The sequence below is a fragment of the Martes martes genome, assembly GCF_963455335.1.
Source record: "Martes martes genome assembly, chromosome: 4".
Lineage (NCBI taxonomy): Eukaryota > Metazoa > Chordata > Mammalia > Carnivora > Mustelidae > Martes > Martes martes.
Window position 1 is genome coordinate 105,733,125 of NC_137891.1, and position 26,936 is coordinate 105,760,060.

Below are 26,936 nucleotides of genomic sequence, written 5' to 3' on the forward strand. Positions count from 1 at the left end.
ATGGGAAAAGTTTCCTTTTCAAACATGACATGGACTTGCAGGCTGATGAAGTATTTTCTCTTATGTTCCAATCTGTGCATGCATTTCATTTGTTTCTTGAGTAAGTATTGAAGTCTATGTCCATGGACTTATCTAGATGTTTGGTACGCAAGAATGAACAAAACAGACAAAACTTCCTGCCATCCTGAAACTCACATTCTAGTAAGGGAAATATTAAACACAGAAGTAAGTTCATGGGTAATATAGTATCAGACAATAATAAGCAACAGGAAAAAAATAAAGCGTAGTAAGGTAATGTCCTCTTTCAAATAAGGATTTTAAATTTCTTGTGACAATTCAACTTCAATGATCCAACCTAAGATACTAGGGCCCTAATATGTAGAGACGTTCTCTCTCAGGAGCTAACATGAGAACAAAAACAGGAAGTTTAATAAATAAAACTGTACATATTAAATGTTAAGTAAAACATATATAAATTTCTACATTTAAATTATTTATTTACATATTGAACACATACAAATGTACCGTTCAATCGTTTTGTATTTATTCACTCTATTTTTATTGAAAATTCCTTTTCTGCAATTAAAAATTATTCTTGGATGAGAATCATTTCCTTTGGGGAGACTCCTATAGATTAAACTCATGAGATGAAAGGTATGCTAATTTGTAAGACTCTTAATTCAACTGCCAAACGTTAACCAGCTACTAACAAATATTGTTTGCTTTGGTAGTAAGTTTCTATATTTTCCCCAAAGATCCCTGGTTGTTATTCATGCCCTTATGTAACCCTATGGGCCCCATTAGTGACTCCCTCCTAATGAACAGAATATGTAAAAGTGATAAAATCACAATTTCATTATGAGGTTACAAAGAGACTTTGCTTGCAGTCTTGCTGCCCAGCCTCTCCTTTCACCTGTTCTTGTTCTATCAGTTTGTGAGCTGCCATAAAGCTAGGTCTGCATAGCAAGGAACTAAGGGCAGCCTCAGGCTAATCGCCATGAGGAAATGCACCATCTGTTCAACAACCTGTGAGACTGTCCTGCCAACAACAAGAGAACTCAGAAGCACATCTTCCCCCATTTGAACCTGCAGATATGATCAAAACTCCAGCCTTAATTACGGCCTTGGGAGAGACCTTGACACAGAGCATCCAGCTGAACTATACCCAGATTCCTGACATAGAGAAACTGTGAGATAATAAATGTTTGCTGTTTAAATTGACTAAGTTTTGGGGTGCTTTGTTACACAGCAATAGATACCTAATATAACTGCCTTTTTCCTTTGTACACTCTAGGGTATCCATAAGAATGTTTGTGGAATGAATTAAATAAATGTTCAGGATTTTCTACTCTTACCATCCAATTTTGTTTTTTTAAATTAGAAATTCATACATGCAGATATAAAATAGTTTCTCAAATCACTCAGTATTAAATAGAATCACTTAAACATCAAGAAGTCAGATCAAAACATCATCTAGAATTACATTTACTCTCCTACTACAATTTCAAAACTTCTCATCACTTCACAAATAGAAGCGATTTTATATTAAGTGTTTGAAATCAGCCAAAAACCAAGCCCTGGATCTGCTACCTACTAGTTAAATGACCTACAGTAAGTAGTTTAACCTTATTTAGCTCTTCCAGTTTCATAATCTGTCAAAAAAGATCATATTAACCACCTTAGAAAGTTTTTATAAAGGTTAAATTCAGTAACATGTTTGACTGACACTAAGCAAAAATGTAGCTGTCGTAATTAGGACCGAAGCGAAACATCCTGGAAAAAAAAAATCCTTTTTGCAAAACTCTGAAACCTAGACTGAATGTTACAAGTTATGATACACTCTGAAGTGTATGTGATCCAGGTCATATGAATCTGTTAATCCATTATATGACCCAAGAATCTCTAACTTAGGTTAGAATGTAGAGCTTGAATTGTCATGAAATATTTTAAAATCATTTGTTTGTTTATGGTCTTTGAAGCTTTGCAAAATGGAAAAAAAAAAAGATTTCTTTTTGTCTAGCACGCATAAATACCAAAAGACAGAGAATTGCCATTAATTTTCCCAACTGGAATTGTCCTTCCATCAAGTTCTTTAAGTTCTTTCCTGAAAGATCATTTTGAAATTGTGATGCAATTTGAAAATACCAACCAACTATATGTAACTTTTCTGTTATTCTTCTCTAAGTCCTGGCACCATCTAAAAACATATTACATAGTTAAAAAAATATTTTCCCCTTGGAATAGGGTTATTTGTTTTGAAATGATAAACCTAAGGGGAAAATCCTACTTGTGAAATAAATGTACTCTTTTCCAAGTAAAGTCACATCAAGGAAGCAATGCAATGTGATTCAATATTAAAATCTCTGATGGATATGGATAAACATTAGGGGAGGATGACTCGTTTCCTTTGAAATCCCTTCTATCCCAAAACTAACAAATAAATAAATGCCTCTATGGTGAGTGCTGTGAAGTGTGTAAGCCTGACGATTCGCAGACCTGTACCCCTGGGACTAACAATACATAATATGTTAATAAAAAATTAAAAAATTAAATAAAAAAATTAAAATTAAAATAAAATAAATAAGTACCTAAAAGAGATATAAAAGAAAGCCATATATAAATGTAATATACATATTGCTTTCAAACACAGCTTTTCAAGCTGAGTAGATACTTAATAGAAATGTACTGTCAATATGATTTATCTCAAAAGATATTTCAGAAAGTCACCTTAGAGAGTTTTTTTTCCCTTTTATGATCTTACAAACTATATTCCTAATTGTAATCTTAAAAGTTGTACTTACTTTAAAAATAATGATTTTCCTGTTTCTATCAGATAAATTACTTAGATTAGGTTAATCTATTATTGGCTGTACTAATTACAGAACTGATTAATTACATATAGGTCGATTTTATGTTTAATGTAGAATAATTTACTTTCCTAAAGGTTGATAAATTTATAACTCTTTCTAATTTTATATTAAACTCTTAGTGCAGCATTTCCTAGTGTGTAGTTCACTACCCACAAAGACTCCTACAAATACAAGTGGATTTTTTTAGAATACAAACTTTAGTTTCATACCTTTTCCACTGGTTTTCATTTTCATATTCACTTGAGGACTACCTTAGTTACTTGTTAAAAGAACACAATTTAGGAATCACAAATTAAAAGTGGGGACTTGACTTAGTATTGTAATTTAGTGTTCTGTCGTATAACACTTAAACATGTACATATGCAAATACAAATTATTGGAATTCTACTAAGTCATAGAACTTTTTCTTTTTTTTTAATATTTTATTTATTTGACAGAGAGAAATCACAACTAGGCAGAGAGGCAGGCAGAGAGAGAGGAGGAAGCAGGCTCCCTGCGGAGCAGAGAGCCCGATGCGGGGCTCGATCCCAGGACCCTGAGATTATGACCTGAGCCGAAGGCAGAGGCTTCAACCCACTGAGCCACCCAGGCGCCCCAGAACTTTTTCTTATCAAAAGGTCATAACTGCTATCTTGTGTTGGTAATGGTATCTGTTTTTTTAAATATTTTGTAGTGAATAATGTATTTTTAGGATAACTGATAGTACCAGTTATGAACTTATAAATTCATACATTGTTACCATTTTGTTTTTTTCAGTATTCCTGTTATCAGATTATTTTTCTACAGGTAATTGAGACACATCACACACACACACACACACACACACACACACACACACCCCTGCAATTTAAAAAGTTGGAGGAATTCTCTAGGACAAGTTTTCCATATTGAGGTCTATGAACTTCTTGAGTCCATGAATACATTCTGAAAGATTCTAAAGACAGGTTTCAAATTTTGGGTTCTTTCTTTCAAATATAAGGTAAAAAGGAGTTAAATCCAATCATGTTCTGGATTATTTGTGGGCATCTTTTATCCTGGTTTTGCAGTAGGATTTTATTTTTTGCATTTACCTTCCTTTTTGCTTTTTACTACATTTGCTCTTAGGGAGGGTCAAATGAGGTCAAGGAATGATATAAAACAAAAATTTTTCAGTTCAAATAGAAAAAAGTGACCAGAAAATGGAGATACATATGTACAGAGGGGATAAGCATGCGAAATGCAAAAAAAAAAAAAAAAAAGAGAGAGAGACAGAGACCTGGAGAACCCCAATTAGTACCATGTGCAAATTGTGAGTGAACAAACTGCTGCCACTCTTTCTAGAACTTACCAACATAATTATAGCAGTGTTTTAGTAGTAAGAGTCCCAGTAAGTGGTCATAAGAACTACAATGACCAGGACACTGATTCCAGGATGACACAAAAGTCTTAAAATTAAAAGATAAAATCAATACCAAATGAAAATTTTTAAATGCTAATATATCTTTACATTATTAAACCTAGCCTGGTCATATTAAATTCAAGAAAGCAGTTGTGTATGCCACATTAATGTTATTAATTTAAACTTTATTATTGTAGTTTTAAATTCTTACTTGCAATTGTTTAGCTTTTTAGTTATTTAAGAATAAAATGAATAATAAATTTATCCCTAATCTTTATACACACAGATTGCATATGTGTTTGTAAATACATTATATTACAAAAGCCAATCTAAGCAAACAATGTTACCCACAATTTTACTATTATTATTATTATTACCATCATCATCATCTACCTTTTAGATGGATCCATTTGAAGATTCTAAACTGAGAAACCTTATTCTATGCTTTAAAGCTTCACAAACACAAAGCAGAATAAATAATATACATTTACCACAAACAAGCACAAAACATATTGGAAATTTCTCAGTTCATACATCCATTCCACAAATGTAAAAATTATGAAATTAATCTGATATTCTTTTCCATTTCAATTTCAAAAGGTAATCATGCCCAAGTAAATTAATTTAATGATATAATAGTGAAACCACACAATTCGTAAAGCACCATTCCAGAGACCATGCCAAACCGTTCAACATCCTCTCAGGAGGTATCAGTGTGGACCGAAGTTCCAGAATTAGGCCCAAGAGGAGGGGACAGAGTTTTCAATGGAAGAAAAAAAATCATTAAAAGTTCTTGTTATTCTATAACATTAGTATAAGACTCCTGGAAAATGAACAAAGCATGGAATTTAGACCTACTTTAATTTATCTATAAATTAAATTTTAGATAAATTAATTTAGACCTACTTTAGATAAATTAATTTATCTATAAATTTATCTACTATAATTTATCTCTAGTGACTGAATTGGAGGCTTAGGGTTACAGGGAATCCACTGGAAACAAGACAACAGAATGGAAACGAATAAGCCAATAGAGGAATTTAGTCCAGGACCATAGTAAAATTGATGAAGAAATCAATCCCATTAATTGAGGCTGGAAAAATGTTTAGTAGCATGTGCAAGGACATAAAGATTCCTACAAAAGGGTTTTACAGAGAAACATGTGAAAACCCTGAATCCATTCATCTTACTTAGTCACTCCACCCCTAGCTGACCTGAAAGTAAGCAGAGTGTTTACATCTATTGGTATTTGTATTTATTCTTTTTGTGAAAGGTAAACAGCTCAATACTGGGGTCATGACTTCTATATCCTGAGAGTTCTGAATAAAATAAATCTCTCAGGTGCTTATCGTAAGTGTATTTCCAGCTCCACTTGGTGAAAACATTTCCAAGTAGGCTAATGGCAAGCTCAAAGAAGGTAACTGTCCTTTTAATGCATGTGATTTGTGTTTAAGATGCTTAAAGAACAAATAGTTTAAGTTGTTGAAATACAGTTACAATTTGTATTATTGTTATAGTCACCCGGCTGAGAAACATATTTAAAATGAATTGTAAAAGGAGAATTTAAATGTGATACAGAGGCAAATATTAAAATAGTCATTCTTATGCTATAAACTCTATTTCTTTTTTAAAATAGAAAATATTAAGTGACACATTCTGAGAAAGTGCAATTCTCTTCTGAGTTTACACAGCATAAAATGAATAGAAGTCAATTCACCTAAAAAATTATTCTAAGGGTTTGAATTATCCAGACTAAATCTCAACACTGATTTAATAAACCAAATAATTTATATACATTCCATTTTTAATTCTCAGTGTATATATATTGTTAATATCTCAAAAGAGATTGTTCTACAAAATATCGTATTACAATAATCACATCCCTTCTGACATCTAACTAGCCTGCCACTTAATTTATATTTCTGGGTCTCTGGAATATCTTCTATTAACTGACTCTGGAAACCAAATTTAAACCAATTGAGACACAAGAGAAGTTAGCTTTGTTGACTTTGTTCACCCTTGTCAGTTTGACAGCTTTCTTACTCACCACAAATTGGCTCCTACAGATCTCTAAAGATCTTTTTACCTACAAGAGAGATCAAGCATTTACGGATTATGGCTCATTAGTAGAACGAATGAATGAAAGAATGAACAAATGAGCCTCCTCTTTCCTGGCTGGAACTATGGAGGGTGCAGAAGAGAAGAAAAAGAAGGTTCCTGCTGTGCCAGAAACCCTTAAAAAGAACCAAAGGAATTTCAGAGTTAAAGGTCAAGCGTCTGAGGAAGGAGTTTGCTCAAAAGATGCTTCGAAAGGCAAGGAGGAAGCTTACGCATGAAAAAGCTAAGCGCTACCACAAGGAATATAGGCAGATGTACAGAAGAACTCAGATTCAAATGGCAGAGATGGCAAGAAAAGCTGGCAACTTCTGTGTCCCTGCAGAACCCAAGTTGGCATTTGTCATCAGGATCAGAGGTATCAGTGGTGTGAGCCCAAAAGTTCGAATGGTCTTGCAGCTTCTTCACCTTCGCCAGATCCTCAATGGCACCTTTGTTAAGCTCAACAAGGCTTCAGTTAACATGTTAAGGATTGTGCAACCATACATAGTATGGGGGTACCCAAACCTGAAGCCGGCGAATGAACTGATCTACAAGAGTGGTTACAGCAAAATCAGTAAGAAGCGAATTGCCCTGAGAGATAACGTATTGATTGCCTGATCTCTTGGTAAATATGGCATCATCTTCATGGAAGATCTGATTCATAAGATCTATACTGTTAGAAAACGTTTCAGGGGTGCCTGGGTGGTTCAGTGGGTTAAGCCTCTGCCTTTGGCTCAGGTCATGATCTCAGGGTCCTGAAATCGAGTCCTGCATTGGGCTCTCTGCTCAGCGGGGAGACTGCTTACCCCTCTCTCTCTGCCTGCCTCTCTGCCTGCGTCTCTGCCTACTTGTGATCTCTGTCTGTCAAATAAATAAATAAAATCTTTAAAAAAAAATAAAAAAGAAAGAAAACGGTTTAAAGAAGCAAACAACTTTTTATGGCCCTTCAAATTATCTTCCCCATGAGGGGGAATGAAGAAAAAGACCACTCATTTTGTAGAAGGTGGAGATGCCAGCAACAGGGAAGACAAGATCAACAGGCTTATTAGAAGGATGAACTAAGGTATCTACCATGATTATTGTTGTAATCTGGCCAGTTAATAAAAGACTACTCTCAAATGGGGAAAAAAAAAAGAATGAAAGAATGAACAAGCTACCATACAATCTACTTGGAAATACTCAAATCCTGTTTCTCTATTAATTTTTATCAAATATATTAAGGATAAAAATAATAGCAAATTATGAATACAATTGCCTTTGTTAAGTAATTAGAAGGGGAATAAGAAGGGCAAATATTTGCTATAAACAGACTCTCTTCTGAAGGGTTCTACCAGACTCTGTGGTTTCTTTACTGAGGCCAGGATAATGGTGAAGAGCAATGCATGGGTGTTAAGCAAGTAGGTTTGGACGTTGATGAAATAGTTACTACAATTTGCATGTAATGTAAATTTTCACCATTTCTTTTTTTTTTTAAGATTTTATTTATTTATTTGAAATAGAGAGAGGAAGAGAGAGCATGAGCAGGGTACAGAAGGAAAGGGAGAAGCAGGCTCCCCCACTGAGAAGGGAGCCTGACACGGGGCTCGATCCCACGACCCTGGGATCATGACCTGAGCTGAAGGCAGAAGTTTAACTGTCTGAGCCACCCGGGTCCCCAATTTTTCATCATTTTAAAAACACAAGTAGGCAAGATTATTTGGTACACTTCAATAGTCTTGGACATTAAAATGAAGAGATACAGAAACAAAGACACAGAGAGAGACAGAAGAGGGTAGAAAATAGGAAGGGAAGAGGAAAGATATGTGAACATACTGTAAACTCAGTATTTCCAAGTAAAGATATTCAATTTTCTAGATTAAGAAGTGACCACTTTTTTTCTACAAATGTCGTATTTTGAAAAAGAAAATTCTGGAAAGGGTAATTGTTAGATAACTATGCAACTTTTAATTTTATTATTCAATAAATTATTGAATCTATTACTCAATTGCTGCTCTTCACAAGCTTCTGTGGTTGAAATCTTTTTTTAAATTTTTTTTTAATTTATTTATTTGACAGACAGAGATCACAAGTAGGCAGAGAGGCAGGCAGAGAGAGAGAGGAAGAGAAGCAGGCCTCCTGCTGAGCAGAGAGCCCGATGCGGGGCTCGATCCCAGGACCCTGGGATCATGACCTGAGCCGAAAGCAGAGGCATTAACCGACTGAGCCACCCAGGCACCCCTGAAATCTTTGAATAGAACAATAAATTTGACCAATTATCTGCTGCAGGTCTCTTATATTAACCAGCATGTTATTAGAAGAGTTGGGGAGTCAGGGAATATAAAAACTTTTATCATGTCCCCAGGCTTCTCCAGGCATTCTGGTACAGAACTGAGGCCAGACTTAATGTTTCTCTTGCTTTTGCACACCATTTTTAGGTGTAAATTGCAGAGTCACTTATTACCAAAATAGACTTTCATTCAAGATAGACTCTTATTCTTGTCCAGCAGAGACATAGAAAATATAAAGCTTGAGCTAATAAGGCCTGTGAGCTTTGTATATGATTAAATTAGTCACTCATTAGAAAAAAAGTGTTGTCCTAAAAGTGTACCTCATTTTACTATCCAGAGTGTATTAAAGGCAAATTTGAGAATTTGTGAGAAATAAAGATTATGTTAAACCATATAAAGTTGACCATATTCAACATTTTTATCTTTAAAAGATGGCAATTTCATATGATTCTATTACATAGTGAAATATCACTACATCTCATGATTGTCACAGTAAATAATGTCCATGCCAAATACAAAATGTTAAATACTAGATATGAATATTAAGAATAGATAGTTTCACATATACTCATCAGAAATTTTGCCACTAACATCTATTTTTTTTCATAACTAAGGACCATACTTAGCTTTACAAAAATGAAACTGGCATTAATGTAGATGATCTAATGCATGTATGCACTGATCACTATTAGTTTTATTACATCATGAAAGTATTAAAAGCACTTTTGAATGTAAGTAAAAAAAGACAAATCCATTTAAAATGGGAATATTATGGGAGAAACTGATCCAAATATAAAAAATTGCGTAATGGCAGTCAGTAGATCATCAATATTTTTGTTCGTTTCTTCTACAGCTTACATTTTATTTTCATTGCTTTTATTTTAATGCATTCATCTAGCAATAATTAGCATGTTATTTATACTGCGTCTATCTTCCTTGTATGGAATACTTGACAAAGTATGTTATTATTTCTTTCAGAATTAATGACCATTTTTAAGTTTCCTTTTTGAATCTCTGCAAAAGATTTAGATTGCCCTGCCTAACCCAAACAAGAAGGCGCTACACATTTTACATACAAAGTTACTGATTCATGGGGTGGATTATGTGCAAATTTAAAATCTCTAGCTAAATCCTTCTTAACTCTAAGAGCTGGGTAGAAGTAATATGCTCTCCCATCAAAAACCTATCTGCCGGGTTCTGACATTAGTTCCACCAGAATCATTAAGAAGACAAATTTGCTGACCACGGTGAAAACTGATGTATTACTAATACTTATTGGATGAGAGGCTGTTTTATTAAATCAAATTCTCGGATTATCCAAATGTTTGGTTAGATTACAAATATGCCGTATTAAATAAGGTCCGAAAGATTCACACTATCAGGTATAAAGTGGAAATACTGGCTGCTTGGAGATTAATTTATTTCAATGGTAATAACCTATTCTGTTGTCTCAGATTTGCTGAGCCATGACCTCTTTTCCAAACTTCTATCTTTCCAAATTATTTCATGCATTATATTTTTATAAATGATTTAAGCATGAATCAAGTGGTTCTTTCTTCACTGAGTTTTAGAATTCAGGATTTTTCTCCATATTCAGCACACTGAAAACAAACCTTTTTGGGTTCTCTTTGTATGTTTAATTTTGTTTTCTGCAAAATGACCATAGAGCATAAACCTGTGAAATAATAACTCTTTTATACAGATATCAGGAACTTTACATTGATTGGAAGAATAATCAACTCCCACTTAAACAATTCACAAAATTTCTGATCATTCTGGTGTTTTCATGTTGGCTGTATTTTCTTTTGAGAAGTTAAAAAACCACTAGAGGCTTTTACAAAAATTTTAGAAGCTATAGAAAGTTTATAAAAAGTGAAGTGAAAATAATATCACTCCAATTCCTAGCAAAATATTTCTTCACAGTTGTTATGTCCAGATTGTCTTCTGTTTTTTGTATGCATATACAGATACGACTATATATGAGCATGTGCATAGGATGTGTGTGTCTTAACCATTACGATTATTACCTGTGTGCAGGGGCTATCCTTGTTTTTCTACTTAATATATTGTAACTGCAGCACCAGGTTATTCAGTTGATTGAGCGTCTGACTCTTGGTTTCGGCCTCAGGTCATGATCTAAGGATCCTGGGAGCCCAGCTTTGGGCTTCACACTCAGCTGGGAGTCTGCTTGAGGTTCTCTCCCTCCCTCTTCCTCTGCCCCTCCCCCTGCTCATGAGTACACACACTCTCTTACTCTCTCTCAAACAAATAAATAAATCTTCAAAATATATCTATTATAACCATTTTCCAAGATCATTAAAAGCTTTTTTAAAGGCACAATTTTAATGCCCATGAATATCATACTTAGGACTGCCATGTGATTTAATCAGTCCTCTTTGGATTTGGGGGATGTTCCTCATTTACTAGTTATTTGTAATATAGATGAAGATATTTGCTCTGTATTTTTCCCCTGGATTTTCAATTATTTTTTCAGGATGACTTCTGAGAAGTGGAATTACTGGTTCAAATAATATTAAAAGATATTTAAAGTCATGAAAATAATATATTTAAGTATTACAAATATACAGAGAAAAAAGTAAGCATCTTTCTATTCCCTCAAATGTTACCCTTAATCAATACTAACAATGTTATGTATATTTTTACATAAGTTTCCTGTGCTCGATCAGTATACCCATGTATTTATACAAATTTATTACATATATATTTCCTCTTTATTTCTTCTAATAAAAATGAATGATGTCATAATTACCCTTTATTTTTTAATTTCCCATTAAAAAATAAAACATAAGAGTACTTCCAAGTCAATAACTATATATAAAACACATTCATGTTACTAGCTGCATACTACCATGCAACACAAATATATGATAATTTATGTAATTAACTACCTTATTAATTAGTATTCATATTTCTTGACAGTAGTAAGCATGGTACATACATTCTTAAGTACTGATGATATTTCCTCTGTAATAGTTTGAACTGTGAGATTAGCAGAATTTTAATAGACACTGCTGAATTTATAGGATACTTTAGCAGTGTTACAGGCCTTCCTGTCTCTATTCTTGCAAACCAAGGTGGGTAAGAGACAGTTAAACTAACTTAAGAGATGTTTTAATCTTATCATTTTAGTAAGGTTACAAAGATTTTTTCAAATTTCCTTTTCCCTATTAGTGAAGTTAAACATATTATATACATTAAATGAATTAAATACACTGTCATATATTTGTTCCCTATTTTTATTTCTTATTCCACGAATTGCATTTCCATATCTGATGAGCACTGAGTAATATATGGAAATTATTGAATCATTATATTATACACCTGAAACTAATATAATCCTGTATGTTAACTGCACTGGTATTAAAATAAAATATATTTTAAAATACAGTAGAAAGAGATAAGAATGGGGGTGTCTACTCTCCCACTGGCAGCTCCAACTTCAGATTCTGACAGATGGGGTCAATGGGACATGCAAAGGGAGATGCATGATAGTGATGGTGCAGTACATAGGAAGAAATTTCTTTATGCTAGTCATTTTTCTGATCGCTTAACTTCTGACTTTGTCCTGAGAAGCTGTAGTTTCCACGGCTGTAAACAAAGACTCTTGGTCCCCAGGAAATGCATGGGTTTGGTATAATACAAGCTCTTGTCAAATTCACAGAGAAGGGGCACCTGGGTGGCTCAGTGGGTTAAGCCTCTGCCTTCGGCTCAGGTCATGATCTCAGGGTCCTGGGATTGAGCCCCGCATTGGGCTCTCTGCTCAGTGGGAAGCCTGCTTTCCCCTCTCTCTCTTCCTACTTCTCTGCCTACTTATGATTTCTCTCTCTCTGTCAGATAAATAAATAAAATCTTAAAAAAAAGAATTCACAGACACCTAGAATATCAATGGGTATTCTACATCTCCAGGATATTTTCTACAAAGAGAAACTACAGATATTTGACAATTTCCTGAAGACTTTTGTCATAGTCTACAATTAGCACCAACCTCACCTTCTTGATTTAAAAACTATTTATTCATTCTAAAATGATAATACCAGGCATTAGTATTATTTAGACTCTCACTGGAGGGTATCTGGTCTTCAGTGTGATCTATACAGGAATCATTCTCACTGGTGTTGCTCTAGAGGGAGTGACTGGACTCCGCTACAGGATGGTGGACTTTATAAGATCTCCAGATATTTTCCTGAACTTTACCATCCCTGGCAACTATCCCTTCTTTGTTGAGACTGATTAGACCTTCATAAACTGCTCACTACTGGCAACTGTAATTGAGCAGTGACATTTAACCCTAAATAGAGGGTCTAGATTATTGGGGGTTTTTTGTACAAAGATGCAGCACATGTCAAACTCAGAGCCAGAATCTCATTCTTTACCTCTTCATGCCCTGCCAGGCTTCCATCAGCATTGTTCCTGTAGCTAAAGTAGTTCTCCAGGTTTCTAAAGCTCTGATGACACGAGATCAGTCCTATCTTGTAGGCAGCCACAACTGCAGGAATGGAAGGTTGCACCGACTAGGGATGGCAGCAGCATAAAAGGGGGTTTGGTTTAAAGCTTGCTTGAGTGGCACCTGGGTGGCTTAGTCTTTAAACATTTGCCTTCGGCTCAGGTCATGATCCCAGGGTCCTGGGTTCTCCTTCTCCCACTCCCCCTGCAGCTTCCTCTCTCACTGTGTGTCTATAAAGTAAATAAGTAAAATCTTAAAAATCAACCAATCAATCAATAAATCAATCTTGATATTTTTTAGGGTTACCCTAATAAAATATATACATGGATACTGAGTATATGATAACATAACAATATCAGACCTAGCAGGAAATACGTATGTGCACTAATACTTAGAAGAAATAACACAAGGCTATTTTTGTTGAGTCTATTTTTCTTCATATAACATTTCTGAAAATTTGATTACTTCACAATCAATATTTATTTAATACAGTTTTCTTCAAAAACACTATTAATCTTTATGCTGCATCTTACACTCAACAGTATCTTAAAATCAATATATATATATATATATACACACACACACACACACACATACACACACACACACACACACACACTTTGTAGAACTTTCCACGGATTGTATAAAAGATAAAACTAATGAAGCTATTAATAAGTGAATAAGTGAAGAAATAGTTAATATCTCAACATGTTTTCCTAAGAAGGCTCTAGGCAATATTGAAATATTCAGGCAAGAGTACAGAAAAACATGGGTTTCAGACAGAAAAGAGCCGAATGTTTCTTATATCAGCTGCTCTTTTTATAATCCCAGATTTTAGGGGATGAAGGACATTCCCTAAATGGAGTTTTTTTGGTCTACTACAAACAACTTTTCCTTACAATAAAAATGTAAGTTAGGGAAAACATGGTACTGAAGTTTTAGCTCTTACAAACTCATCCTAGTGCTGACTCTCAGTATTTAAGAACTTCAACCCATAGTTAAATCTAGTCTTCAATATTTAAGAAATTCAACCCACATAGTTAAATCTAGTCTTCAATATTTAAGAAATTCAACCCATAGTTAAATCTAGTCTTCCATATAAATCCACTTTTGTTATATGAATTGGTAACATCCCGGCCATGATAAAAGATAGGAGAAAAGGATTTTGGAGCCAGACCCAGTATATTGCATCAAAAAGTAAAACAGCTCATTAAATCCAAGACAGACATTCAAAATTTCTAACAAATACCAAACAAAATTTTTAGAAAGAGAAGATGAAGTGACATAGATCATAGCATCAAATACTTTAAGATGAAGCAAAATAGCTAAAATATTGAATGGGAAAAAAAGTTATTACTTTAAGAAATAGTTTCTCATTTGTGTAAGGTAGAGATACCATCAAGAACAGGAAAAAATATGAGTAAAATCAGAAGGTTACCATTCAACTGTGCTGTAGAGTCACTAGCACACATAAGCAGTACCACGAAAAAACTGATATTGAAAGGAAAATATAATGATTAATAGACAAACCCTAAACCATACTTTCTGTTTCAGACAAAAATGGATTCTCATTATTCCTTGACAAAAGAATGCTACCGCAGTCTACCAAGACCTATCACATCCTCTGCCTAAGTTTTATAGCTCTACTTTTGCTTTGTTAGAACCTCATGGCTGAGGGGATAATTCAGCTAATTCCAAATTACCCCTTTACATTTCCCTCCCTTAATGACATTCCTCAGAACTTTCACAATTATTGCTGGTCACTGAGTCAACAAATATGATTAAACCATATATATATATATTTGCAGGTGATATTATTTCTCTGAGGCAAAATGATTATTGGTTAAAAGTCCATAATAAGGTCTATTTAAGTGCTATTTGCATAACTGCTTTCTGCTAATTGAACTACACCTGATCCTGAAAGCACAAACAAATATGTAATGAAACTAATTCAGAATCAGTTTTCAGGGATCCTGATTGCCTTTGTTTTGGGAAGTTCTGTGTAAGTTTTCTGCGACCATAATGAGCTTGCGTCCTAGAACTCAGCTGCCGTTGCTCAGAAGATAGATTGAGAAGATGTGTTGCTACTGAGGACACTGATAGCTCACAGGTAGTGACTTCTGGCATAAGCCCTGTTTGAAACTGAAATCTTGCCTCTATTATGTCCACCCCTGCTGTTACCAACAGTCACTAATCTCAAGCCACAAAAGGGCCTCAATACTGCAGACGGCACCATTATTCATCATTACAGATGATGCTGGATACAAATTTATCAACTTTTGGCAGTCTATTTCCCTCTGTTATGATAATTAAATGGGCTGACCAACATATATGAATGCCTTTGTGAGTTTTGGGTTCTACATGGTAACTGTCTACCTGCTTCCTCTGGCAATGATGAGATCCAGGGCAGAGAACTATCTGGACAGAGGTTGGCTCAGGAATGGTGCACTATCATTCCATACCAGCCAATGCCCCTAAATGAAGCATTTAACACTGACCCAGTGACTTGGAATTAACAATCCTCTATATCATCCCCTTAATCAAACACTTTATGTAGGCTTCTCCATTTAGATAATATTATATTATCTCTCTTTTAAAGCATAAAATCCAGCTTTGAGTCTCTCCAAAGTCTTGTCAAAAAAATTAGTCTTTAAGCCTCGGTGTTCAGTTGTGGCTTCTCTGGGATATTGACTGAGAAAGGCACTTAAATTCCCATTGTGCTTCCTAGCTCATGAGGACTTCTCAATTCCTTGGCTTCATCTAAAGTGATGTCACCTGCCATACACATAGTAACCAGTTTCATAATTATCAAACAGAGAAAACTCCAAAGAAATCTGAACAGTCCTAAGACTTTGTAATAATATTAAAATCACAACTAAGCTTTAATGAAAAATATGTCATATAAATAAAATCTGAAAGAACTGTGTTTCATTAAAGTCTAAATATTTAAATGCCATGTAACCAACTAATTTACCTTAAAATACTTACATTAAGATCATGTTTTAGTAAGGTTGTTCCTATAACATTTTATCTTTGGCTTAATTTAAAAAAATAAACTGATATTGAAAGTAGTACTGAAAATTTCAAGTCTGGATTAGGTTTTACTTATTTGTCATTCTCTCCTTCTCATATCCTAAAATAATTATACAATACTTTCTCAAAGGGGCGCCTGGGTGGCTCAGTGGTTTAAGCCGCTGCCTTCGGCTCAGGTCATGATCTCAGGGTCCTGGGATCGAGTCCCACATCGGGCTCTCTGCTTGGCAGGGAGCCTGCTTCCCTCTCTCACTCTCTCTGCCTACCTCTCTGCCTACTTGTGATCTCTCTCTCTCTGTCAAATAAAATAAATAAAATCTTTAAAAAAAAAAAAACAATACTTTCTCAAAAACATTAAAATATAAAAAGGTAACTTATGATGATGTTTAAATTTTATTTATTAATGTTATTTTGGAAATACAGCTCTTTGAAAAGCTAGTTTTTAAGATATAATAATGGCGTCAATAAAATATGAACATCTTTAACCAGAACAAAACACATGGTTCTGTATCCTGATCTACTGCTCTCCAGACTATAAAATAGAGGTCAAGGCACCATATCCAATGTCAGGAAGTCTGTCAGTACTGAGGAGGAAAGTGGGTGAAAACAGAGGGATCTAGTTTTTCCCTAAAGAGTTCTGATCATGCCATTCTTGTGGGTTTATCTTAAATGAACAGAAGGGTTAATATTTTCAAGGTTTTGGCTTGACTGTAGGCTGCTTTACATTATCAATGAATTAAAAATAACCATGACTCATATAGTTGATAACTAAATATTGCGATTAGCTACATATTTAATAACTAATCTTTGCATACTACATTATTCTTCACAAAGAACTTTATCATGTAAAGCTCATTTGTTCTTTAAAATGGCTCAGTAATGGGATGCCTGGGTGGCTCAGTGAGTTAAGCATCTGCCTTTGGCTCAGGTCATGATCCCAGGGTACTGGGATCAAGTCCCACATCAGTCTCTTGCTCAGAGGGGGAGCCTGCTTCTTCCTCTGCCTGCTGTTCCCCCTGTATGTGCACACACACTCTCTCCCTCTCTCTCTCTCTCTCTCTGATAAATGATAAAATCTTAAAAAATAAATAAAATAAAATAAAATAAAATAAAATGGCTCAATGAAAGATCAAACACCAACAAATATGTATCTGATATCCTGTAATTAGGTTTGTTAACAAACTGAAATTTTAACCCAAGTCACATACCTGGGAGACTGAAAGGTCTAGTTAGATACGGGATGTTCATATGGTGATTCTATATGGTGATTCTATAGTCCGTCCCACTATATGATACTATGACCCACAAGATAATATAAAAACAATTATGCAATGCACTTATTTGTTACAGACTACACTGAACACTTAGACAAAACTGTTCGGTCTCCTAAAAGGTTTTGACATATAGAATTAAGATAGAATTGTTATTATAAGAAAAAAAAAGAAGAAAATCGAAACATAAAAAGCTTAACAAACTAGATAAGTGGCAATATTTGATTAGGAATTTTAACATTAAATTGTGTTTTATCTTGGCCAGACTTAAACTCCCTTTTATCCTAAAACAAGTACAAACAAAACAACACAACGGAGTTCAAGCTATGTGATTGACTGCCCTGTCAATCACAAATGAAGGTCTCATTTATCTTTTAGCCACTCTGCATCCCAGAGGATATAGACTTGCTTTAGTAAACGTAAGTTTGCAAAAGCATTTTAGAGGGTATCCCATTATATAGTGGCCCAGCAGCCACCATTTCTGTGTTCAGATGCCTTGGGAGTTGCTATATGGAGGAAGGAGAAGCCATCCAACACTTGGCACCACTGCCTTCTGGCATCTGCCAATTCCCTCTAATACACTTTGCACAAGAAGGCTGCTCGGAGCAGGTGGTTTCCGCTGTAGGGAGAGGGTTGTGGAAAGATATTCATGAAATGAATATTTATGAACAATCCCAATCTTCATTTTAAGTATAAGGGAAAAATAAATTTTAAACAGAGAGAAACTTAGGAATTGCTGATTTAAGGCATCATCTTTTAAATATTTACAACCTCCTTGTGTTACTTCTGAAATCCTTTAATCTGAAGTACAGTAAATAAATTAGGAGAGTGACATTGAATCCGCCAGCAGACTCTGATAGATTTTCTTTAGTGTGAGCAAACCAGTCATTTACGTAGTTTACTCATTTGTGCGCCAATTATTTTTCAAACAAAGTTAAGTCATTTTGCTAGTCATCTAAAATCTAGTTTGTGACATTCACGTAAATGATGGTGTTAAAGTCTTTGCTTATAGTTATTTCAAAATTGGCAAGGTCATTTTTGCTAAATTAATAGAAGTCACATAAAAGAATCGATGATATTTTTCCAACTTCCTTCCATGTGAACATTTTGAAGACTCATCATTGCTTCAAAATGGGAAAAAGTGTTCAAAGGATAGGGAAAAAAAGGCAGCATGTTTGAAATAATACCGTTTTATAAAATTATTTATAGGGATTATAAGTTGCTATATCTTATATACATTTTACATTTCTTCCTTTAGTTCTTCTTCTGTCCTAGAATATGTATTTAAATTTTTTAAATTTAAAAAAAAATTTTTGAGAGAAGTTTTAGGCTTGCAGAAAAATTGAGAAGATAATACAGAGAGTTCCCATATACATCCCTTTGCCACACACACATGCACAGCTGCCCTTTTATTGACATCTTGCATTAATATATGCTATAGACTTAAGGGCATCCCCCTCAAATTTAATATATTGAAGCCCTAACCCTCAATGGGATCGTATTTGAAGATGGGGCCTTTGGGAGATAATTTGGTTTAGAAAGATGAGATGAGGGGGGATGGTGCCATAATGATGAGATTAGCACCCTTATTAGAAAAGGAAGAGATACTAAAACTCTTTCTCAGTCAGAAAGGATACAGAGAGAAGGCAGCCATCTGCAAACTAGAGCAAGGGTTCTCGTCAGAACCTGACTATGCTGGCACCCTGATTTCTGACTTTCAGTTTCTAGAACTGGGAAAAAATAAATCTTTGTTATTTAAGACACACAGTCTCTGGTATTTTGTTACAACAATCCAAATTAAGGAATACAAGGAATACAATGTAGTATGTATCTTATAACTGATGAACCAATATTTATATATTATTATTAACAGTCAGTAGTTTACAGTACACTTCACTATCTCTGTTGTACATTCTATGAGTTTTGACAAAAGTCTAAAAACATGTACCCACCATTAAGGTGTTGTTCAGAACAATTTCACTTCCATAATATAGTATGTTTTTAATTGCATTTTCAGGTTGCTCACCAACTTACATCCCAGTAATTTTCCTCCCTGTACAGGGGATTTTTTTTTTTTTAAGTAGTCTTCCCACTTAGAGTTCAACATGGGGCTTGAACTCATGACCTGAAGTGAGATCAAGAGGTGGATGCTTACTCAACTGAGTCACCCAGGTGCCCGCCCTCTAAGGAAGATTATTTTAAAACTCTGGTATAGGATGAGCACTGGGTGTTATATGCAACTAACGAATCATTGAGCACTGCAACAAAAATATGATGTACTATATGCTGGCTAACTGAACACAATAAAAAAAAAGATTAAAAAAATTCTGGTGTATACAGAATCCTTCCATTTTTCTTCATTAATACTGAATTTAATTACTTTGTTTCATAAACCAATTTCTTTAAATAGTTTTTACCCAGAACTATGAGTTCAGAAATTATTGCACTTAATAAAATTGTTAGTCATGAGGGGATTCACAGTCATTGTGACTCAGAAAGTCTAATCCACAAATAAGAAAAGTTGGGATTTAGACCTCTGCAATGACTTCAGTATAATGTCTATTACTTAAATCAAGCTGAAAAAATGTACAGGCTGACCAGCCAATCAGAAAGTTGGGTAGGTGAGACCAGATCCCTATTAATACTTCTTAAAGTGAGACTTATGGAAAATCTGCCTTCTCCTTCCAATCTTATACAGTATCACAAGGCAGTTAAAACAGCAGTTCCAACACCGGATATGGAATAGTACCAGTTTTACAGTATGACTCTGGGTGAGGTACTTGGTATTGAAGAGCCTCAAATTTCTTATTTGTAAAAATAACATAATAACACTTACTTCACTTAATTTCTATAATAATCAAATTTCTTAGTATATTAAAATTCCTAATATAGTACCTGATATTTAACTAACACTCAATTAATATTTGTCACTGTTATCATCATTATGTTATTAGAACTTTTACTATACAGTGGAGATCCAAAGAAGAAAGTATAGCAATAGTTGCCTACAGCGCTGGAAAAAATGATCAAAAGAAGTATTAGAACTTCCATCCCAGATATGAATAGTGTTAGCTGTACCATCAATATAGTAGAGTATATGAGTGGTAGGGATAGCATTAAATTCAAGAAATATTTATTAGAATTTCTTCTGGCTTTCCCCTGGGTTAATTAGACATGTGTCTATTTACTATCTAATAGTTATTCTACCACAATTAGTTACAATTAGTTTTTAAAAACCACATAGTAAACAGGCAGAAAAGAAGACATTTTCAAAAATAGCCATTGATAGTAGAACTATATTTTTGAAGTTCCAAGTCTTTAAGAATTAGAGAATTACAAAGGTATGGTGATTATCCATCCCTCTTTTTAGGACACCTACACATACTAATCGAGGTAGGTGAGAAGAAGAAATGAAAAACTAGAGTGGAGAAGACATATTACATTTCAAAAGTCAGGATGTTTTCTTTTCCAGCTCATGAACTTGGAGACAACTTATTTTAATAAGTAAAATTTAAATTACTTGGGGATAATAATAGTATTTAAGTTAATTGGTCTAGCCAAATTAAAATGCTAAACAAGTGTTACATCATTTAACCCAAGCAGTAACTTTCTGAGTACCATTATTTTCTCCATTCTATTATCAGAGAAAAGAGAAAAAGATCTACTAGTAACCTACTATGCCAGTTGAAGGTAAAAACAGAATTTGAACCCAGAACATCTGGTTACAAAGATCCTACACTCACTTATCCTTCATTCCAAGGTAGAAAAATACATCAGGAATCAGAAGAAATAAATGTAACATTAAGAGCTAGCATCTGTATCTTTGGGGTAAATACCCAGTAGTGCAATTGCAGGGTCATAGGGAAGATGTAGTGAAAAGAAGGGCCATCTGTACCCCAATGTTCATAGCAGCAATGGCCACGGTCACCAAACTGTGGAAAGAACCAAGATGCCCTTCAACGGACGAATGGATAAGGAAGATGTGGTCCATATACACTATGGAGTATTATGCCTCCATCAGAAAGGATGAATACCCAACTTTTGTAGCAACATGGATGGGACTGGAAGAGATTATGCTGAGTGAAATAAGTCAAGCAGAGAGAGTCAATTATCATGTGGTTTCACTTATTTGTGGAGCATAACAAATAACATGGAGGACATGGGGAGATGGAGAGGAGAAGGGAGTTGAGGGAAATTGGAAGGGGAGATGAACCATGAGAGACTATGGACTCGGAAAAACAATCTGAGGGTTTTGAAGGGGCGGGGGGTGGGAGGTTGGGGGAGCCAGGTGGTGGGTATTATGGAGGGCATGTATTGCATGGAGCACTGGATGTGGTGCATAAACAATGAATTCTGTTACACTGAAAAGAAAAAAAAAAAAAAGAGCTAGCATACACTATTCATTACCATGGAAAAATGGAAACCCTCCTGAAACACTTCTTTTTTTTTTTTTTTTTTTTTTTTTTTTTTAAGTGGGGTCCTATAGATCTCACAGAATTGTTCTGAGGATCAAATTAGAAGACTTTGAAAGCTGCAAAAGGAAATAAAAATTATTAGCATTTTTTTAATACATATCAGGAACTACATGTGTTGTTGTAGAACTTTTCCTGGTTTCCTTCTAGGCTAGTCTGACATGTGTGTAGAAAAAGCCACAAAAGTTTCTAACTTGACATTTATCATTAAAATAGCTTGCTGTGTAAAAACTTGCACAAATGAGTTATATGATATTTATATTTTTATTTTATCTTTAATACAAAAGTTTGTGATTAGCCTATCATTACTCAAGCCTGAACTTGAAATATCAAAGACAACTTGCCCCATGCGAAATAAATCGTGATGTATAAAACAACAGGAACACAATGTTAAGTTACTTCGGAGATTTTCTTGAGGCTGATGTTTCCCCTTCACATTCCCTGAATGAATACACGTTCTCAGAAGGAAAAGCATCTGGAGGTGAGCTGGCAGGAGATGTGAGGAGACACTGGACACTCTTCTCTTGCTAATACTTCTATTATCATACCTGTACTACTTGGTCCTACTTCCAAATTTACTCATACTGAAATAAATCTTTTTTATAGAGATATTTTGACAGACTTAATCTTATTTTAGTAACTCTCTTTCTGAAAAATCCAAAAAATTAACAGTATTCACTGAAGCACGACTTTTTAGCTGTCAGCTTTTGAGTGTCCTATGACCATGCAATCCATGTACTCATTCAGCTGTCAAACCTATGGCTCTGTGGTCATTAAAATTAGCTTTACTGGAAATTAAAAGATTCTGAGAATCACTACGTTTTTCAAATTTTCTGTAATTTCTTTATTTCTCACAATGTACTCATTAGGATATAGAGTAAGAGACAATCTTCAACAGATTGATACAAAAGCAAAAATGATAGAACAAGGCTTTTGAATTCTAAAAAGTAGCAAAGTGCTAACCTTAATTACTAAAATACAGTAATCAGACACAACAATTTTATCTACATCCTGTGCTGCCTAACTTATTGAGGCTACATTGATGTTTCATTAAGAATAATTATCATTCATCATCATTTAACTTGGAAACTAACTTCTGAGGAAAATGATAGTAAACTAGAACAAATGAGATCTTTCCAGGGAAGAGAGATAAATAGCTTTTGTAGATACTTACTATTTTTAAAAGGTGAAAATTAAGCTAAAATTTTCATTTTTAAAATCAAATCCTCTCTAAGAAAAAGTATAGCACTAACTTCTAACAGATATATATTTATTACAGCTGAATGAACTGCAGGCAGGATAAGAAACTATCAAAAAACCTCAAATTTCAGAATCACTCAAAACTCTGTATATAGCAAAAAAAAGTTCCTACATATAATTTAACTTCATCTGACTTTCCCTTTGAGCCTCTTCATACTCAGACTTCTGCAAAAAGGACTTGATAGGGGCTCCTGGATTCAGTGAGTTAAGTATGATCCTGAGGTCCTGGGATGGAGCCCTGAGCTGGCCTCTCTGCTCAGTGAGGAGTCTGTTTCTCTCTCTCCCTCTGTTCTTCCCTTTCCCTCCTTCCCTGCTCCCACTCTCTCTCAAATAAAGAAATAAAATGTTTTGAAAAAATAAATAATAAATAATTTTGTTAAATGATTTGATATTGTTGTTTACATCTTAGGCTCCCACCTGCTCCTCCGTCTGCACCACTTAAAGGGCTGGCTCTACTAATCTGCTGAAGGCTCTCTATCTAATAAGTGGTTTCTGCACTCGTGGAATAACCATTCCCTACACCATTTTTTTGCAACATGTAACACTTTCTGCTTAGTGCACAGGACAAAACTCTCTCCTGTTCCTCTTCCAACATTTTGCAACATTGCTTCTTTTGGCATTGGCTCACCCTATTTTCTCTGCTTATATCATTTTTTTGTTTTCATTCTCTATGTTCTTTCTCAATGGTACTCATCCATTCCGTGGAAAGTGATGAAATCTGTATCTCCTGCTCCACCAAATTCACAGATCTCTAGTTCATATTTATATTTTTTAAAGATTTTCACTGGGGTATCTCACTGGCATTTCATCCATATTTAGCACTGTCAAAACCGCCAGCATTTCTCTCTGCCAAAACCTCATCTGGTATATCTCATCTTGATTTTCTTATCTCCATTAGGGGTCATCTTCAGTAGTTCCAACCATCTCTTGGTTTTTCCCACTTCAATCAATCCTAAGTAATTTCTTAGTATATCAATTCCCTTTTAGGTCTTCTCAAGCCTTAAAAACAAACTAAATAAACAACAACAACAACAAAACCAAAAAAACTCTTCCTGAACTCTTGCATGACCACCTACACAGCCAGCCTGCCAAAGCCTGCCAAAGCCACTCTCTATTCTTTCATTGTAGTTCCCTGAATAAAACAGTCAAAATCCAGAAACTAACAAAAAGAAAACCAGAACAACAAAATCATAATTAGTAAGTGTTTACTGTTCATAGAATAAAAGTTCATGAATGGGAGTCTTCACACCAATGGTAGAATGAAGCTCCAAGTCATGTCATTATAGGAGAGGTTATATCATGAAAATACAGAGCTATTTATTCAATTTCATAACGAATGCTTATAGCATCGGAGTTTCTACAAATGACGGGATTGGTTAAAAGTGGTTATCTTACACTGTTTTTGGAAAACAATTTAGATTTTGTTTAAGATTATCAGAGAGTTTCTCAAGAAATGGCGTTAAGTTTTGCTTGTGTTACAGGATAAGCTAAATTAGGTTTTGCTTATGTGGCTTAACTGGTTTTGTCTGTTCAGGAAATTTTCAAATCCGGTCTCCATTTTGTATTGAATTTTAACAAAACACAAAGAAATATATCTAATCACATCTTCACCTTGCTTTAAAAAAAAAAATCCCTTCCTACCTCCTCGTTACCATTAGTGCTGATTCAGACCTTCTTAGAATGGTCTACAAGTCTTTCTATCTCTTTTCAACTTCCCCCAGCTCATCTCTAATACTCATCTAAGATTCAGTATGCTGAACTTCTCCACATACTCTAGGCTCTCCTTTTGAGCTTCTGATTTTACTCCAATGAAATACTATCCAGAAAGCCACCTGTTCTTTTTTTTTTTAACTTTTTATGTAAATTCTAATTAGTTAACACATAGTGTAACATTGGTTTCAAGAATAGACTTTGGTGATTTATCACTTACATATAACACCCAGTGCTCATCACAAGTGTCCTCCATGATACCCATAATCCATTTAGTCCATCCCCCACCCACCTCCCCTCCATCAACTCTCAGTTTGTTCTATATAGTTAAGAGTCTCTTCAAACCATAAGATTCTTAATCTCACAAAACAAATTGAGGGTTGCCGGGGGAGGGATGTAGGGAGAGGGTGGTTGGGTTATGGACATTGGGGAAGGTATGTGCTATGGTGAATGATGTGAAGGGTGTAAACCTGGTGATTCACAAACCTGTACCCCGGAGGCTAATAATACATTGTAAAAAAATAAATAAAAATTTAATTTAAAAAAAAAAGAGTCTCTTACAGTTTCCTTCCCTCTCTATTTTTTTCCCTTCTCCTATTGTCTTCTGTTGTGTTTCTTAAATTCCATGTATGAGTGAAATCATATATTTGTCTTTCTCTGACTTATTTTTCTTAGCATAGTACACTCTATCCATGTTGTTGAAAATGGCAAGGTTTCATTGCTTTGATGGCTGAGTAATATTACTTCTTTATCCATTCATTAGTTGATGGATATGAGTTCGTTCCATAATTGACTAATATTGATAATGCTGTTATTAACATCAGGGTACATGTGTTCCTTCAAATCAGTATTTTTGCATCGTTTGGATAAATTAACCGGTAGTACAATTGCTGGGTCCTAGAGTAGTTCTATTTTTACCTTTTGAGGAGCCTCCTTACTGCTTTCCACAGCTGCTGCATGACTCTGCATTCCAACAGTCTAAGAGGGTTCCCTTTCTCCACATCCTTGTGACGTCTGTTTCTTCCTGTGTTGCTAATGTTAGCTATTCTGACAGGTGGGAGGTGATGTCTCATCGTAGTTTTGATTTATATTTCCCTAATGATGAGTGATGTTGAGTATCTTTTCATGAGTCTGTTAGCCATCTGGATGTCTTCTTTGGAAAAACATCTATTCATCTATTCTGCCTATTTCATAACTGGATTATTTGCTTTTTGTGTGTTGAGTTTGATAAGTTCTCCACAGATTTTGGAAACTAACCCTTTATCAGATATGTCATTTACAAATATCTTCTCCCATTCCAAAAGTTATCTTTTAGTTTTCTTGATTATTTCCTTCACTGTACAGAAGCTATATATCTTGATCAAGTCCCAATAGTTCATTTTTGCTTTTGTTTCCCTTGCCTCTGGAGATGTGTTTAGTAAGAAATTGCTATAGCTGTTGTCAAAGAGGTTGCTGCCTGTGTTCTCCTCTAGGATTTTGATGGTTTCATGTCTTATTTTTAGATCTTTCATCCATTTTGAATTTACTTTTGTATATGATGTAAGAAAGTGGTCCAGTTTCATTCTTCTGCATGTGGCTGTCCAGCTTTCCAAACACCATTTGAAGAGACCATCTTTTTCCCATTGGATATTCTTTCCTGCTTTGTCGAAGATTACTTGACCATATACTTGTAGGTCCATTTCTGGATTCTCTATTCTGTACCAAGATCTGTGTGTCTGTTTTTGTACCAGTATCATACTGTCTTCATGACTACAGCTTTGTAATATAGCTTGAAGTCTGGAATTATGATTCTTCAGCTTTGCTTTTCTTTTTCAACATTACTTTGGTTACTCAGGATCTTTTGTGGTTCCATACAAATTTTAGGATTGTTTGCTCTGTGAAAAATGCTGGTGGTATTTTAATAGGGACTGCTTTAAATGGGTAAATTGCTTTGAGTAATATAGACATTTTAACAATATTTGCTCTTCCAATCCATGAGCATGGACTGTTTTCCATTTCTTTGTATCATCTTAATTTTCTTTCATCAGTGTTCTATAGTTTTCACATTACAGATCTTTCACTTCTTTGGTTAGGTTGATTCCTAGGTATCATATGGTTCTTGGTATAATTGTAA

General features: G+C 34.7%; 1 protein-coding gene and 1 pseudogene across 2 annotated transcripts in view; both read left to right on the plus strand.

The window, feature by feature from the left end:
- The window catches only part of OLFM3 (olfactomedin 3), a gene marked incomplete at both ends in the record, with an annotated part of 191,081 nt that overhangs the window by 94,098 nt on the left and 70,047 nt on the right, over positions 1-26,936 (plus strand). The window lies entirely within an intron of this gene.
- Positions 6,429-7,407, plus strand: LOC308341396 (large ribosomal subunit protein uL30-like; annotated as a pseudogene). Its single transcript has 2 exons — positions 6,429-7,039; positions 7,268-7,407. The product of its transcript is annotated as a large ribosomal subunit protein uL30-like (transcript).